This window comes from Bos grunniens, chromosome 2 (assembly GCF_055505025.1).
Source record: "Bos grunniens cultivar Pamir isolate PY7600 chromosome 2, Bosgru_T2T1.0, whole genome shotgun sequence".
In the NCBI taxonomy this organism is placed as follows: Eukaryota; Metazoa; Chordata; class Mammalia; order Artiodactyla; family Bovidae; genus Bos; species Bos grunniens.
This window is the reverse complement of record NC_141166.1, coordinates 119,531,978-119,547,040: the sequence shown is the minus strand read 5'-3', so window position 1 is coordinate 119,547,040 and position 15,063 is coordinate 119,531,978. Positions and strand designations below refer to the sequence as shown.

The following is a 15,063-nucleotide window of genomic DNA, read 5'->3' as shown; positions in this document are numbered from 1 at the left end:
GACCCTTAAAGAGATTTTTACATAAAATCAAGGCAACTTAATACTCTTGAATGCTTAAAAATAGAGATGATCTTCTTTTATTGTTGTTATCTCAGAGCAGAGTTAATCATAAATACCCTAAACATGTGACTGAGCCCTTTATACTTCATGGGCAAATCAAAATGAGAGCATAATGGTCTTTTTAATCAAGTTTTATTCAGGAACTGACCCTGAAATTTTGGTACTCAGCATTAACATCACAATTGATTAAGCATGAGATGCAGGGTCCCTAACTGCTAACCCCACTCATTTGAAGCAAACTATTTGACTTTTTAAATTTACAGCATTACTTTTTGAATAGAATTCTAAATCAAATCATCTATCATGCACTTTTATACAAATTTTACCTGTGGCTCCTCTAATTTTTTACTTGTGTTGCTTTTGTCTTTGTTTCGGATTTTGATTACCTAGTATCTCCTCTCTCTCATTCTAGCCCACGGCTCTTTTCCCTTGCTACGTTCTTTTTCCTCATGTCTTAAGTCATAAGGAGATAGATGACCTTATGCCATTTCATTAATTTACATTAGACTGATACGGTACAAATGGACAGAAAGTTAAGGATTTGCTCAAAAGTTAAAATGGCAAGGTGACCAACTGTTCGTGTGAACATTTCTGTAAGTGACCTGACTCTCTTATTCTTTACTATAAATATCTCTGAGGTTTCAGGAAATGCAATCATCCAACAATCACCCTTGGTTCATGTGTAATTGATACATCTGTAATGCTTCTTTGCTCTGCATTTTGCATCTTTGTCAATTTTGCAGTTTTCATTTGGACAAGGTTATTTAAATATGCTCTCCTGGGCCTTTCTGCCTGTATCTCTTTTTGAAATTTTAATCTTATGCCCACTTCCTGATTTCTTTAGCAGTTTATATAATACAGTACAAATTCTCTGTCTTGTATAAACAAACAGCCCCCATCCACCATCTGCCACTCAAGAGGCTTTAGTGTGTTTTCTGCTGGAGGCCCTGGCATTCCCTGTCATCCAGCAGGGATCTCAGCAGTCATGAGATTAGGGAGAAAACAACAATTTTGGGTCCCATATAAATGCCCTTTCCATGTGCTCTTAGCTGACCCTCCATCTCCTTTGGCCCCCAGGCCTTACTGCATCTCTCCACCAGCTGCCAGGAGGCAGCAAGTCCCTACAGCAGCTGTGGTTCCTTCCCTGGGAGGTCAGAGCAGCAGGGAGATAGGAACCCCTTACACACCTTCTTGGAAGACCTTTCTTGAAGCAACAGCGGAATAAGCACCCAACTGCAAGGGCACCTGCTTAAATTTTCTGAAGGATCAAGCTTTTTGTTTGAAAAATGCTCTTCTAGGGAACTTGCATTTCACTCTTGGCTGCCTAGCTCTGGTTTTAACTCTAGAAATTCTGTCCGCAGTCATTCGTGTTTGTCTTTCCTCATCACAACGTGTTCTCTTTGCATCATGTCCCTCCTTCCTGGATTCTCTCTTCTCTTCCTTTCTCCCTCTCCTCTAGCTCTTCTCTGGCACAAAGGTACAAGTGCACTCTTCTTTCCTTCTCTCCTGGACATAATGTCTTTATTAAGCTTTTTCAAGTTTAATAACTGGATTCACTGCTTTAAATTCTGAGGCACTTTTCACTTGGAAAGCCCCTAAAAGATATTTTTTAATTTATTTTTTAATTAAAGGATAATTGCTTTACAGAATTGTGTTCATTTCTGCCTAGAAGATAGTTTTGTTTAAAGTGTATTGAACATAGTATTTAAATTCCAACCAGTGTAGTGTTTAAAACAATTTTTCCTATATTTCCTGAACTTTCAGGCCCTTTGATAACTGATATGTCAAGGAAAACCTTGAACAGTCATTTTCTAATATTTGGCCCTCTTTATCACCACTGGCCTTCCTCGATAGCTCAGACAGTAAAGAATCCGCCTACAGTACAGGAGACCTGGGTTCAATCCCTGGGTTGGAAAGATCCCCTGGAGAAGGGAATGACTACCCACTCCAGTATTCTTGCCTGGAGAATTTCATGGACAGAGTAGCCTGGCAGGCTACAGTCCATGAGGTCACAGAGTCAGACACAACTGAGCAAGTAGCATACACATCACCACCATCAGACATGTCCAACAAATATCTGCATATGTTAGGTCCACAGATCAACTGAACTCTTCCCCGCTCTCAGACATACGTATACGGTCACTGCCTGCTCCCCATGCACACCTACTCCATCGCTCTTGAAGCCCTTGAGATGGACAACAGCTCCTTTAGTCTATTAATTTATACTATATTTATATAGTCACATATAAACTGAGTATACACAATTATATATAAGTATATATGTGTAACTTGTTGCATTTTTTTTTTTTTGCTGTTTGAAGCAACTTTATTTGAAGTTATTACTATTACAATTCAAGATGTCAAATGCCAAAAGACATAAATTCAACATAAAGTTCATCGATTATAGAATTGTCCCAAATATTAAGAGAAATTGGCTTCTCTCTAAAGGAAGAAACGTGAGGACTGTATAGCTTTTCTTGTTTTGTTTTGTTTTATTTTTCTTTTAAAACATTACTGAGCTATGTGCACTATAACTTTGGCTTGTGGAACGGAGAGCCAATGTGATCCTTGTTCTGCCTCAAAATGCTTTTTGGATGACTTCCTAACTCCCTCTTTACTCCTATACATTTGGCATTAATTGTGCTTTTAAGAATCAATGCTGATAAAATGTGAGCAGCAGAGTTTTAAGAATACTGGAACTTAGCCTGCTAAGTTTCACCTATGCTAATAATGGCCTTCCCTTCAGAAATTAAATAAGCCATGGAAGTTGGTCCTCATAAAAAGTGAGTTTATGATGAAGGGATTTGGAGAAAGTCACACTCAAACTAAACTCTGCAGTTGGTCATTAAATAAAGAAATGATAATCTCATTACTGGGTTGGAAAGTGAAAGCTAGTTGTAAAGTTTACATCTGCTGCTAAACAGTACAAATTATTAGATAAATGAATAATTGTATAAGTTTGAAAAACCAAGTGATTCTGTCAAGAAAGAAGGTACTGACGATGCAAAGAATCGATAGCATCAAATGGAAGTCTAGAAAATGATAGCCTGCTTTTGTCAAACATTTTACATTTTTCCCATAAATAAGACTATTTATTATTGATTCTAAGGTGTGGAGGGTAGTGAAGCAGATAGTAGGTAATTAAAAGCATAAATCTCAGGAGCTTGGGAAGGTAATTCTCGCTTTGCAGGCAGAGCTGCCAAAATGATGAACATTTTTTGCTTCAACATGACAGAAATATAGTGTGGTTACAGGGAGAAGGAACATAGTGAACTAAAAGTTTGCTTCAATAGCTGCTGCTTAAGAAAGCTCTTTAAGAAATTTAGTCAGCCTTTTGGAGGCATATAGTAGTTACTTATGCATTTTTTTAATTGCCTTAAATTAGCCCTGTAACATTACCAAATGTTATAGCCTTTCTCAGAACTACCTTATTATAAATGGGCATTTGATCATTTAGAATTGATTTTAAATTCATCACTGAAAATAAAAGGAAGATCAGGATAAAGAGAATCTTTTATTTTTTTTTCTGTTTTTTTTTTTATTATTATAAATTTATTTATTTTAATTGGAGGCTAATTACTTTACAATATTGTATTGGTTTTGCCATACATCAACATGAATCCACCACGGGTATACACATGTTCCCCATCCTGAACCCCCCTCCCACCTCCCTCCCCGTACCATCCCTCTGGGTCATCTCAGTGTACCAGCCCCAAGCATCCTGTATCGTGCATCAAACCTGGACTGGTGATGCATTTCCTATATGATATTATACATGTTTCAATGCCATTCTCCCAAATCATCCCACCCTCTCCCTCTCCCACAGAGTCCAAAAGACTGTTCTATACATCTGTGTCTCTTTTGCTATCTTGCATACAGGGTTTTCATTATCATCTTTCTAAATTCCATATATATGTGTTAGTATACTGTATTGGTGTTTTTCTTTCTGGCTTACTTCACTCTGTATAATAGGCTCCAGTTTCATCCACCTCATTAGAACTGATTGAAATGTATTCTTTTTAATGGCTGAGTAATACTCCATTAAGTGAGCATTATGACTTATAAAGACTCATCAAAACATATATTTAACTAATGGGGAAATTATACAACAAATAATTCAATCATTTGGGGTGCTCTAAGAACACATAGGTGCCTTGTATGACATGTTACTTTAGAGATTTGTATGTGTTTAATAATATTCAAAGTTCTGATGACCTACTTAATATGATATGAAGAACAGAAAATATGAAAGTTTGGACAAGGAAAGTACCAAAACTCACTGTCCCATATAAGAATAAGTTTTCAACAGAAAAACATTAAGCTTCTGTTCTTAATTCCTTCAAGCTTTGGTTGTGTTGTTCAGTCTCTCCATTGTGTCCAACTCTTTGCAACCCCATGGACTGCAACATGCCAGGCTTCCCTGTCCTTCACCATCTCCTGGAGATTGCTCAAACTCATGTCCATTGAGTCGGTGATGCCATGCAATCATCTCATCCTCTGTCATCCCCTTATCCTGCCTTCAATCTTTCCCAGAATCAGGGTCTTTTCCCATGAGTCGGCTCTTCACATCAGATGGACCAAAGTATTGGAGCTTCAGTTTCAGCATTATACCTTCCAGTGAAAAATCAGGGTTGATTTCCTTTAGGACTGACTAGTTTAATCTCATGCTGTCCAAGGAACTCTCAAGAGTCTTCTCCAGCATCAAAGCTCAAAATCTTCAATTCTTCAGCACTCAGCCTTTTTCATGGTCCAACTCTCACATCCATACATGACTACTGGAAAAACCAGTTTTGACTGTATGGACCTTTGCCGGAAAAGTATGTCTCTATTTTTTGAATACTGTCTAGGTTTATCATAGCTTTTCTTCCAGGGAGCAAGCATCTTTTAATTTCATGGCTACAGTCACCATCTGCAGTGATTTTGGAAAACAAGAAAGTAAAATCTGTCACTGTTTCCATTGTTTCCCCGTCTATTTGCCATGAAGTGATGAGACCAGATGTCATGATCTTAGTCTTCTGAATGCTGAATTTTAAGCCAGCTTTTTCACTCTCCTCTTTCACTTTCATCAAGAGGCTCTTTAGTTCCTCTTCATTTTCTGCCATCAGATCAGATCAGTCACTCAGTCATGTCCGACTCTTTGCGACCCCATGAATTGCAGCACACCAGGCCTCCCTGTCCATCACCAACTCCCGGACTTCACTCAGACTCACGTCCATCGAGTCAGTGATGCCATCCAGCCATCTCATCCTCTGTCATCCCCTTCCCCTCCTGCCCCCAATCCCTCCCAGCATCAGGGTCTTTTCCAATGAGTCAACTCTTCACATGAGGTGGCCAAAGTATTGGAATTTCAGCTTTAGCATCATTTCCTCCAAAGAAATCCCAGGGCTGATCTCCTTCAGAATGGACTGGTTGGATCTCTTTGCAGTCCAAGGGACTCTCAAGAGTCTTCTCCAACCCCACAGTTCAAAAGCATCAATTCTTCAGTGCTCAGCCTTCTTCACAGTCCAACTCTCACATCCATACATGACCACAGGAAAAGCCTTGACTAGATGAACCTTTGTTGGCAAAGTAATGTCTCTGCTTTTGAATATGCTGTCTAGGTTGGTCCTAACTTTCCTTCCAAGGAGTAAGCGTCTTTTTAATTTCATGGCTGTAGTCACCATCTGCAGTGATTATGGAGCCCCCCAAAATAAAGTCTGCCACTGTTTCCACTGTTTCCCCATCTATTTCCCATGAAGTGACTGGACCGGATGCCATGATCTTCGTTTTCTGAATGTTGAGTTTTAAGCCAACTTTTTCACTATCCACTTTCACTTTCATCAAGAGGCTCTTTAGTTCGTCTTCACTTTCTGCCATAAGGGTGGTGTCATCTGCATATCTGAGGTTATTGATATTTCTCCCGGCAATCTTGATTCCAGTTTGTGTTTCTTCCAGTCCAGTGTTTCTCATGATGTACTCTGCATATAAGTTAATTATCTGCATATCTGAGGTTATTAATATTTCTCCTGACAATCTTGATTCCAGCTTGTGCTTCATCCAGCCTGGCATTTTGCATGATGTATTTTGCATATAAGTTAAATGAGCAGAGTGACAATATACAGCCTTGACATACTCCTTTCCCAATTTGGAACCAGTTCATTGTTCCATGTCTGGTTCTAACTGTTGCTTCTTGACCAGCATATGGGTTTCTCAGGAGGCAGATAAAGTAGTCTGGTATTCTCATCTCTTTAAGAATTTTCCACAGTTTGTTGTGATCCACACAGCCAAAGGCTTTAATGTAGTCAATGAAGCAGAAGTAGAAGTTTTTCTGGAATTCTCTTTCTTTTTCTATGATCCAATGGATGTTGGCAATTTGATCTCTGGTTCCTCTGCCTTTTCTAAATCCAGTTTGAACATCTGCAAATTCTCGGTTCACGTACTACTGAAGCCTAGCTTAGAGAATTTTGAGCATTACTTTGCTAGCATGTGAAATGAGTGCAATTGTACAGTAGTTTGCACATTTTTTAGCGTTTCCCTTCTTTGGGATTGGAATGAAAACTGACGTTTTCCAGTCCTGTGGCCATTGCTGAGTTTTCCAAATTTTCTGGCATATTGAGTGCAGCACTTTCACAGCATCATCTTTTAGGATTTGACATAGCTCAGCTGGAATTCCATCACCTCCACACCTCCACTAGCTTTGTTCATAGTGATGCTTCCTAAGGCCCACTTGACTTTGCATTCCAGGATGTCTGTCTCTAGGTGAGTGATCACACCATCATGGTTATCTGGGTCATGAAGATCTTTTTTGTATAGTTCTTCTGTGTATTCTTGCCACCTCTTCTTAATAACCCTGCTTCTGTTAGGTCTATACCATTTCTATCCTTTATTGTGCCTGTCTTTGCATGAAATGTTCCCTTGGTATCTCTGATTTTATTGAAGAGATCTCTTGTCTTTCCCATTTTATTGTTTTCCTCTATTTCTTTGCATTGATCATTTAGGAAGGCTTTCTTAGCTCTTTGCTATTCTTTGGAAATATGCATTCAGATGTGTATATCTTTCCTTTTCTCCTTTGCCTTTCACTTCTGTTCTTAGCCCTCCTCAGATAACCATTTTGCCTTTTTGCATTTTTTTTCTTGGGGATGGTTTTGATCACCACCTCCTGTACAATATTACAAACCTCTGTTATAGTTCTTCAAGCACTCTATCAGATCTAATCCCTTGAATTTATTTATTACTTCTACTGTATAATTTTAAGGGATTTAATTCAGGTTATACCTGAATGGCCTAGTCATTTTCCCTACTTTCTTCAATTTAAGTCTGAACTTTGCAATAAGTTCATGATCTAAGCCACAGTCAGCTCCCGGTCTTGTTTTTGCTGACTATGTGGAGTTTCTCCATCTTTGGCTGCAAAGAATATAATCGATCTGATTTCAGATGGTATTGACCATCTGGTGATGTCCATGTGTAGAGTCTTCTCTTGCATTGTTGGAAGAGGGTGTTTGCTATGACCAGTGCGTTCTCTTGGCAAAACTCTGTGAGTCTTTGCCCTGCTTCATTTTGTACTCCAAGGCCAGACTTTCCTGGACTCCAGGTATCTCTTGATTTCCTACTTTTGCATTCCAGTCCCCTGTGATGAAAAGGACATCTTTTTTTGGCATTAGTTCTAGAAGATCCTGTAGGTCTTCTTGGAAGTGTTCAACTTTACCTTCTTTGGCATTAGTGGTTAGGGCATAGACTTGTATTACTGTGATACTGAATGGCTTGCCTTGGAAACGAACAGAGATCATTCTGCCATTTTAGAAATTGTACCCAGTGCTCCATTTTGGACTCTTTTGTTGAGTTTGAGGGCTACTCCATTTCTTCTAAGGGATTCATTAAATGTTGCTTAGCTGATCAAACATTGATAACACCTTTTAAAAAATATTATGGGTCTTCTTTCTTCCCTGTGTAAAATTCCTGTGTTAATAACTATTTTGACAAAAGTAAAAGATTTCTGAAACAATTTCCAAAGCATTTTATTGCTGGTTTTTGTCCAATCTTCCCACTTTGGGGTTGGGGAAAACTTTGAAGGCTTGTGTATTTTTCTCTTTTTTTGGTACAGATTTCTTTAGTTAAGATTGGGTGTGGAATCCTTAACAATAAGATAATGTTTCACTCAATTTTTGTTGTTTAGATTCTTTTTTTTTTTTTTTCTGAACAAATACATAGTTTTATTTACATAGCTTAAGAGAACATTTCCATGAGTAAAACTGGTTTGTTGAGCCATTATTGTTTCTGAGTCTTAGGTGGAACTGACCTGAAGAAAGAGTTTAGGTAAATACATGGTTCATTAACATAGCTTAAGCATTTCCGTAAGAAAAACACATTGGTTAGCTCAAGGTTTGAGAAAAGTTCAGGTGGAACCAGGTGTCATGACAACATAGAATTTTTAAAGAAACCTTTTAATTTTGTATAGAGAAGGGAAAAAATTATATCTGACAGTTGTTTCCTCCTGTCGTTTAAGAGAGGAAAAAAAGTCTGACGCTTGGGGACCCCTAGCCTTCCTGCCTGTTACCCTGTCACCATTTTGTAGATTTCAAAGTTGTAAAATGGAAATGATGGTAAGAGATGGTTTTAGAAGCTAGGATCTTTAAACCAGAGTGTCAAGTGGGTCCTGGCTTTCCTAGCTCCAGTTAGCTCACCCTGCCCTTAATGGAGTTGTTGTGAACAGTTGTTGTGAACATTTGTCGTGAGTATCAGGAGTACATACCCGTGCCTGATCAGGATTGGGGTACAACTTTACAAACTAAACTTGTGTTCATAAGTATACTTAAATTTTTAAAGTACTTTAAACGTACTCTACTCCCAAGCCTAGAGAAGTTGCACAACAAGGAAATAAGTACATATATGAAATTAGCAAACTGTTGGATGCATCCAGACTTCATTATTTACAAAATTTTGATTCCAGTTTTTCATTTCTGCGATCTAATACGTCATTTTTGTCGCATTGCTGTTGTAGCAGGGCTTCTCTAACAGAGATGGTGTATGTTCTGTATATTCTGTCAGTTCAGAGCTTCCATTTTTCATTAAAATGAGTTCTACTTCCTGAAAGTCCTGTAGTCTTAGAATGTCTTTGTCCTTTCTGAGCAATGTGTTTGGTAGCTTTCTGATCTTCTCCACTTGCTCTGGGTTAATCCCCAGTTCATAGCAGCTTACTTGTAGTAGATTTTGGTAACTCAACTCTTGTCTATCCAGTTCAACTTCAATGAAGTCATTTTCTTTGTGGCTCTGAATTCTGACTTTAAGTACCAGCTCTGGGCAGGTGTCAGCAGGTTTGGCGTTATCACCTGGGTCAGTTGGCAACTGTTGATTTGAGTCTCCTTGTTTATGTTCACCTGAGGGCTTCTTCACATCCAGTTGGAGTTCAGCCATGAGTAAGTTCTGTAGTCTCTGTTGTTTAGATTCTTAAGCTAAAAAATACATGCAGCATACAATTGGAAATCAGATAGAATTTCTTGGCTGAATACCTGTAGGGTTCCTGAATGATTTAGTTCCTGGTTTAAAGTTTATATTCAGGTGTTATTTAGTATGTGTTTGATTTCCCATAGCTTATCATTTGTATGCTTGAGTGGGCAATTGGCTATAATTTTCACAGTCTTTACAACAAGGAAAAAAAGCATTACTTATGTAAGACAGAAGCAGAAAAGCTGGATGCAACAAGAAATAATCTTGCCTACTCTATTGCTTTCAAGCAAGTGGATGAATTAATACAATTCAAAACATTGTACGAAAGGGATAACTTTTAACCACTTTTACTTCTCAAGCAACTTTTTAAATAAAGTGACAACATTTGCCCTGAAGGCTAGAGAATTTTAGATATGGTGAAAGTGAAAGTCGCTTAGTCGTGTCCAACTCTGTGACCCCATAGATGTACAGTCCATGGAATTCTCCAGGCCAGAATACTGGAGTGGGTAGCCTTTCCCTTCTCCAGGGTATCTTCGCGACCAAGGATCAAACCCAGGTGTTCCGCATCACAGGCGGGTTCTTTACCAGCTGAGTCACAAGGGAAGCCCTTTAGATATGATAGGTCAGCATTAAGATAATTTTTTGGAGGGTGGGGGGTGGGGTAGGCAGGAGTGCCTGACCAGCTATAAGGAGCTTTATGAGGTATGGCTAGTCGCTGGGGAGAAGATAGCATATGAAGAAATATTGCTCTAGCCAATGTCTAAGATTTCAAGCTAGGAATTTTTGTTGAAAAAATAGTGTTGCTGCTCAATTTAGTTCTTCAAGGAGAGTAAAGAAGCTGTCAAATTAGCCAGAGACAGAAGAAGAGGGTCAAAATAGTTCATGCCTAAAAAGGAAAATTCAAGAAATATAAGACAGGTTCCCTACCCTCATAGACCTGATTAGCTAGGGAAACAAAACAAATATACATAGAAACCTTGTTGAACTGTGTGGTGTTAACTGCTGTAAGGTGATATTAATATAAATTTGGGAAAGCAGACAGCACATAGGCTAGAAGTATCATGGGCAGAAAGCTAGCATTTGACAGATGCCTCTTCTTCCACCAGGCTCTATATTAGATTCTTTCCACATATATTATTTCTGTATTTGTACTGAGTGAGGTTCAAGGAGGAAATGAAACTGTGAAAGGCTTGAGAGATGGTCAGCATTTGACAAGGAGAGAATTGAAGAATTATTAAGTAGTAGAGCTGAAACAAATAGGGCTTCTTGAGGATGTGGTCTACGGATAGGCTGCAGGGGGTCCATGAACTGTGTAAAATTATGCACAATTTTGTCTGTCTGTGTATCTGAAACCGTAATCACTTAGAAAGATGTTGAAGTGATTGAATCTTCCATTTCCTGAGAGAAATGTTCCACAGCTTCCTTTGGCAACATGTTCTAGTATTTAATCATTTTTAGTATTTCGTCTTACCTAAATCTTTATTTAAAAAAAAAAAAAAAAAGAAAGAGAAAAAGAACCGTGGTCTTTTTCCCCCCTCACTTTCGTTCTGTCTTCTAGGGCGCATGGGAAACAAATGTGGTATTCACTACTCAGAAAATAGATCTCATGAACAAGAGCTCCCAATAATTCTTCTTTCTGTTTAGGTTCTGATTTGGGGGGACTGAGAATATGATTCAGCTTTTATTTATGTGTATTTCCTTCAGGTATAATGTATTTCAGCTCTTATCAGTGGCATACCTAATATTTCTGACACCAAGAGCAGATCATTTTTAACATCTCCTCTGTAGGACAAAGTCATTTTCAGAAATAATTGTGAAATTACATGAATAGTAAGAAAAACCAGGAAAGAAACGCAGAGGCTTTTTATTAAAGTTTCAATATATTATTATACCACAAATATAACAGTATAAAAAGGGAAGAAAAGTAAAGGATTGATCCTTTTTAAGTATATTCATGTGTTTTTAAATGAGAGAAACATAAGCCTATATATTATTCTATCACAGAAATGATCATAACATTACAGTAACAAGTAAATTTTAATAAAATAAAAATTATATAAAAAGTACAATTTATGTACCCACTGACTTGTACCACTGATATTTTCTTCTTCATTCCTTAGTTTTAAAGCACAGAAGAACCTAAAAAGAAGCATAAATTTTTATTTCAAAGATATTAACAAAAGTCAGTAAAATCCATCACATATAAGCAAAAATTTTTATTTACCAAACAACAGTAGTACATGTCATAGTTAGCACTGTCTCATCCTTAAAGTTTAAACACAAATAAAAATGCTAATCAGTCATGGAAAATGAGAGAATTGAAGAATTTCAAGTTATGTTTTCTTTATCTTTAGTAATCACTGTGCTATCATTGTTTACTTCAAAATCAGTTATTGAAATGCTAAAATATGAGTGGCACAGAGCTTGCAAACTTAATTCCTAAGCATTAGGAATTTACTTTCAAAATGAGTAAGTATAGCAGAGCCATTGTGAATTGGGTATTTGATAATATAACTACAAGTTCTGTATATTAACTCCATGTAGTGCTACTTTTAAGTTTACATACATATTACTATAATTCAGCTATAATCACAATTGTTTAAAACAGACCAACACTTTTTTATTTTTCAGGGTAGAGTATTCTATTACTGTTTAGAATTACCACCTGTAATGATAATAAAAAGCAGACCTGTTTTCAGTTAGTTTTATTACTGTTTTCAAATTATCTACACGCAGTGCAACTCCTTGTTTCCTGTGCTGAAGTGGACATCTCCCCTCTCCCCTCCAGTATACCATGTATGGCATGTGTGCTAAGTTGTTTCAGTCATGTCTGACTTTTTGCACCCTAGGACCATAGCCACCAGGCTCCTCTGTCCATGGGATTCTCCAGGCAAGAATATGGAGCGGGTTGCCATGCCCAACCCAGGGATCAAACCAGTGTCTTTTATGTCTCCTGCATTGGCAGGCGGATTCTTTACCGCTAGCGCCACCTGGGAAGCACAGACTCTAGTTAAACTTAGCCTGGAGATAAAGTTGTGCTAATTTATACTTGTAATCTCCAAATAGTTTCCTTTTTTATCTTTAACAGTGCCCACTGCATATTCTCTGAAATGTAGCTTTCATTATCTCTGACCTGTGAACTTGAGGTGACCTGGTTTTTGCTCTGGAAAGAAATAACATTCTATATTATTTGAGAGACACGTATGGAATCCTTTTTTTGTGATGATTTATTTGTTCATATCATGAATTTTTGGCTTTTTTTTTATACCATTTGAGAGGAATGGGAAAGAATAGATTTATTAAAGGAGACTTAGGTTATTCATTAGTTTTGTAAATTAAATCATGTATGCCAAAAAAATACCCTATATGCACTTTTAAACTAAAAATACCAACAATCTCTTTTAAAGATCTAATTTATACATTTACACAGATGGTCATAGAAAGGGGTATTCACTAACATCTGTAAATGTTTGGGAAATGATGGATGTCTCTATTTGTACAATGTCAAAAAGAATTACTGAATGTGCAGATATAGATTAAAAAATACAAAATTTGAATATCTGAAAGGCATTCTTTTCAAGGTAGTTTTCTGAAGATCTAGACATTGAATAATTGTTTTTTGCATAAATTTCCATTTTTATAAATGCAGTAAATTCTTATTAATTTGGACAACACTAATTAGGGATTTGTGATAATTCAGGTACGGGCTAAATTGTACTTTTGTTTGGTCTAAATTTGTTCTTCAAAGATAATGCAAATGAGTATTACAAAGAAGGATGAAGCATAGAGATTTAGAATACCAATAGAACCAATTCTTCTGTGATTATGTAAGCACTTTAAGGGCACTGATTAAAATGCAAACAATGATATAATTTAAAATAATTCTTATATACTTTAACACATCACCTAAGAATCTCTGATAGCTAACAGCATTTCTTCCAAAATGTTCAACTTTTCAATTTTTTTTTACCATTCATTATGCCCTTTACCCAGATTATTCCACATTGTTGAGGTTTTTCCAAAATTATAATCATCTAGTAATACCTAATCCCATTCTCTTTTTTTAAAAGCAAATGATATTTCTATGACTTGGTTAGTATTTTCCCAGGAACTCTTTTGAGTCAAGTGTTTGAACTTACAGGGTATCTAGGTTTTATAGTTCAGACCAAACAAGCATTGTTTTGAAGGATGACTTATCCAATTTAGTTACCTGCACTGATCAAATTGAATGAATGATCCATAAGTCACTGATTTTGTGTTCTGACCTGGGGCAATCTTGATAGACAAGTGAGAGAGCCACTGTATATAAGAATTGTCTTTCCAATAATTGTGGAATTAGTCTGTTTGGAATCTGTTCATCCCACAATGAGGTGGATCAAGCAGCCAGATCCCAAAAATCATACCAACTGGTAACCCCTGCTTCAGTCCACGGTTTCTCACCATAGGCAGAAGTCAGTCAGGAATTTGAAATAAGTTCGGTTCAGTTCAGCCACTCAGTCGTGTCCAACTCTTTGCAACCCCATATACGGCAGCACACCAGGCCTCCCTGTCCAACACCAACTCCCAGAGCCTGCTAAACTCATGTCCATTGATTCGGTGATGCCATCCAACCATCTCATCCTCTGTTGTCCCCTTCTCCTCCCGCCTTCAATCTTTCCCAGCATCAGGGTCTTTACCAATGAGTCAGTTCTTCACATCAGGTGGCCAAAGGATTGTAGTTTCAGCTTCAGCATCAGTCCTTCCAATGAATATTCAGGACTGATTTCCTTTAGCTTGAACTGGCTGGATCTCCTTGCAGTCCAAGGGACTCTCAAGAGTCTTCTTCAACACCACAGTTCAAAAGCATCAACTCTTCGGCGTTCAGCTTTCTTTATAGTCCAACTCTCGCATCCATACATGACCACTGGAAAAAACCATAGCCTTGACTAGACGGACCTTTTATGGCAAAGTAATGTCTCTGCTTTTTAATATGCTATCTAGGTTGGTCATAGCTTTTCTTCTAAGAAGCAAGCGTCTTTTAATTTCATGGCTGCAGTCACCATCTGCAGTGATTTTGGAGTTCAAAAAAATAAAGTCTGTCACTGGTTCCATTGTTTCCTCATCTATTTGCCATGAAGTGGTGGGACCAGATGCCATGATCTTAATTTTCTGAATGTTCAGTTTTAACTGAAGTATGTAGGAGATACTTATTTGATTATGACCACTCCTGATACCAAAAATCTTTACTCTCTTAGTCACTTAACATTCTCAGAATTCAGGTTTCTAACCAGTATTCACCTCTTTAGTCCAGCTTTTATTACTCACCCCATTGTTGGCCAGCCTTCAGCCACAATGGCTTTCTTTCATTTTGATAAAGCTGCAAAGCTACTTCTTCACCCTTCCTTTTGGCCTAACATTAATGAAAGTTATTGTCTAGTTGTGGAAAACAATTATTATAAAATTTAATAATGTTTAAGTTGTGAGCAGTACTATAGAGAAAAGCATCCAGAAAGTTAAGATGTGACCTAATCTGGGGGATCATGGAAGGCTCCTTAAGAATATAGTATTTGGGCTGTGTTCTTCAAGGTAAATAGGGATTAA

General features: G+C 37.5%; 1 protein-coding gene and 1 pseudogene across 12 annotated transcripts in view; one reads left to right on the top strand and one right to left on the bottom strand.

Moving 5' to 3' along the window:
* Positions 1-15,063, top strand: part of ZNF385B (zinc finger protein 385B) — a 491,813-nt gene that overhangs the window by 417,858 nt on the left and 58,892 nt on the right. Inside the window, exon 1 of one of the 12 annotated variants that reach the window (XM_086361053.1) lies at positions 9,434-9,452. The exons of the other annotated variants lie outside the window; for them this stretch is intronic. The gene's annotated coding sequence lies outside the window, so the exon portion shown is untranslated. Of the gene's footprint in view, positions 1-9,433; positions 9,453-15,063 lie in introns of those variants that run through there. 12 annotated transcript variants of the gene reach the window in all.
* LOC147378658 (putative ANKRD40 C-terminal-like protein pseudogene) lies at positions 8,910-9,488 on the bottom strand (annotated as a pseudogene).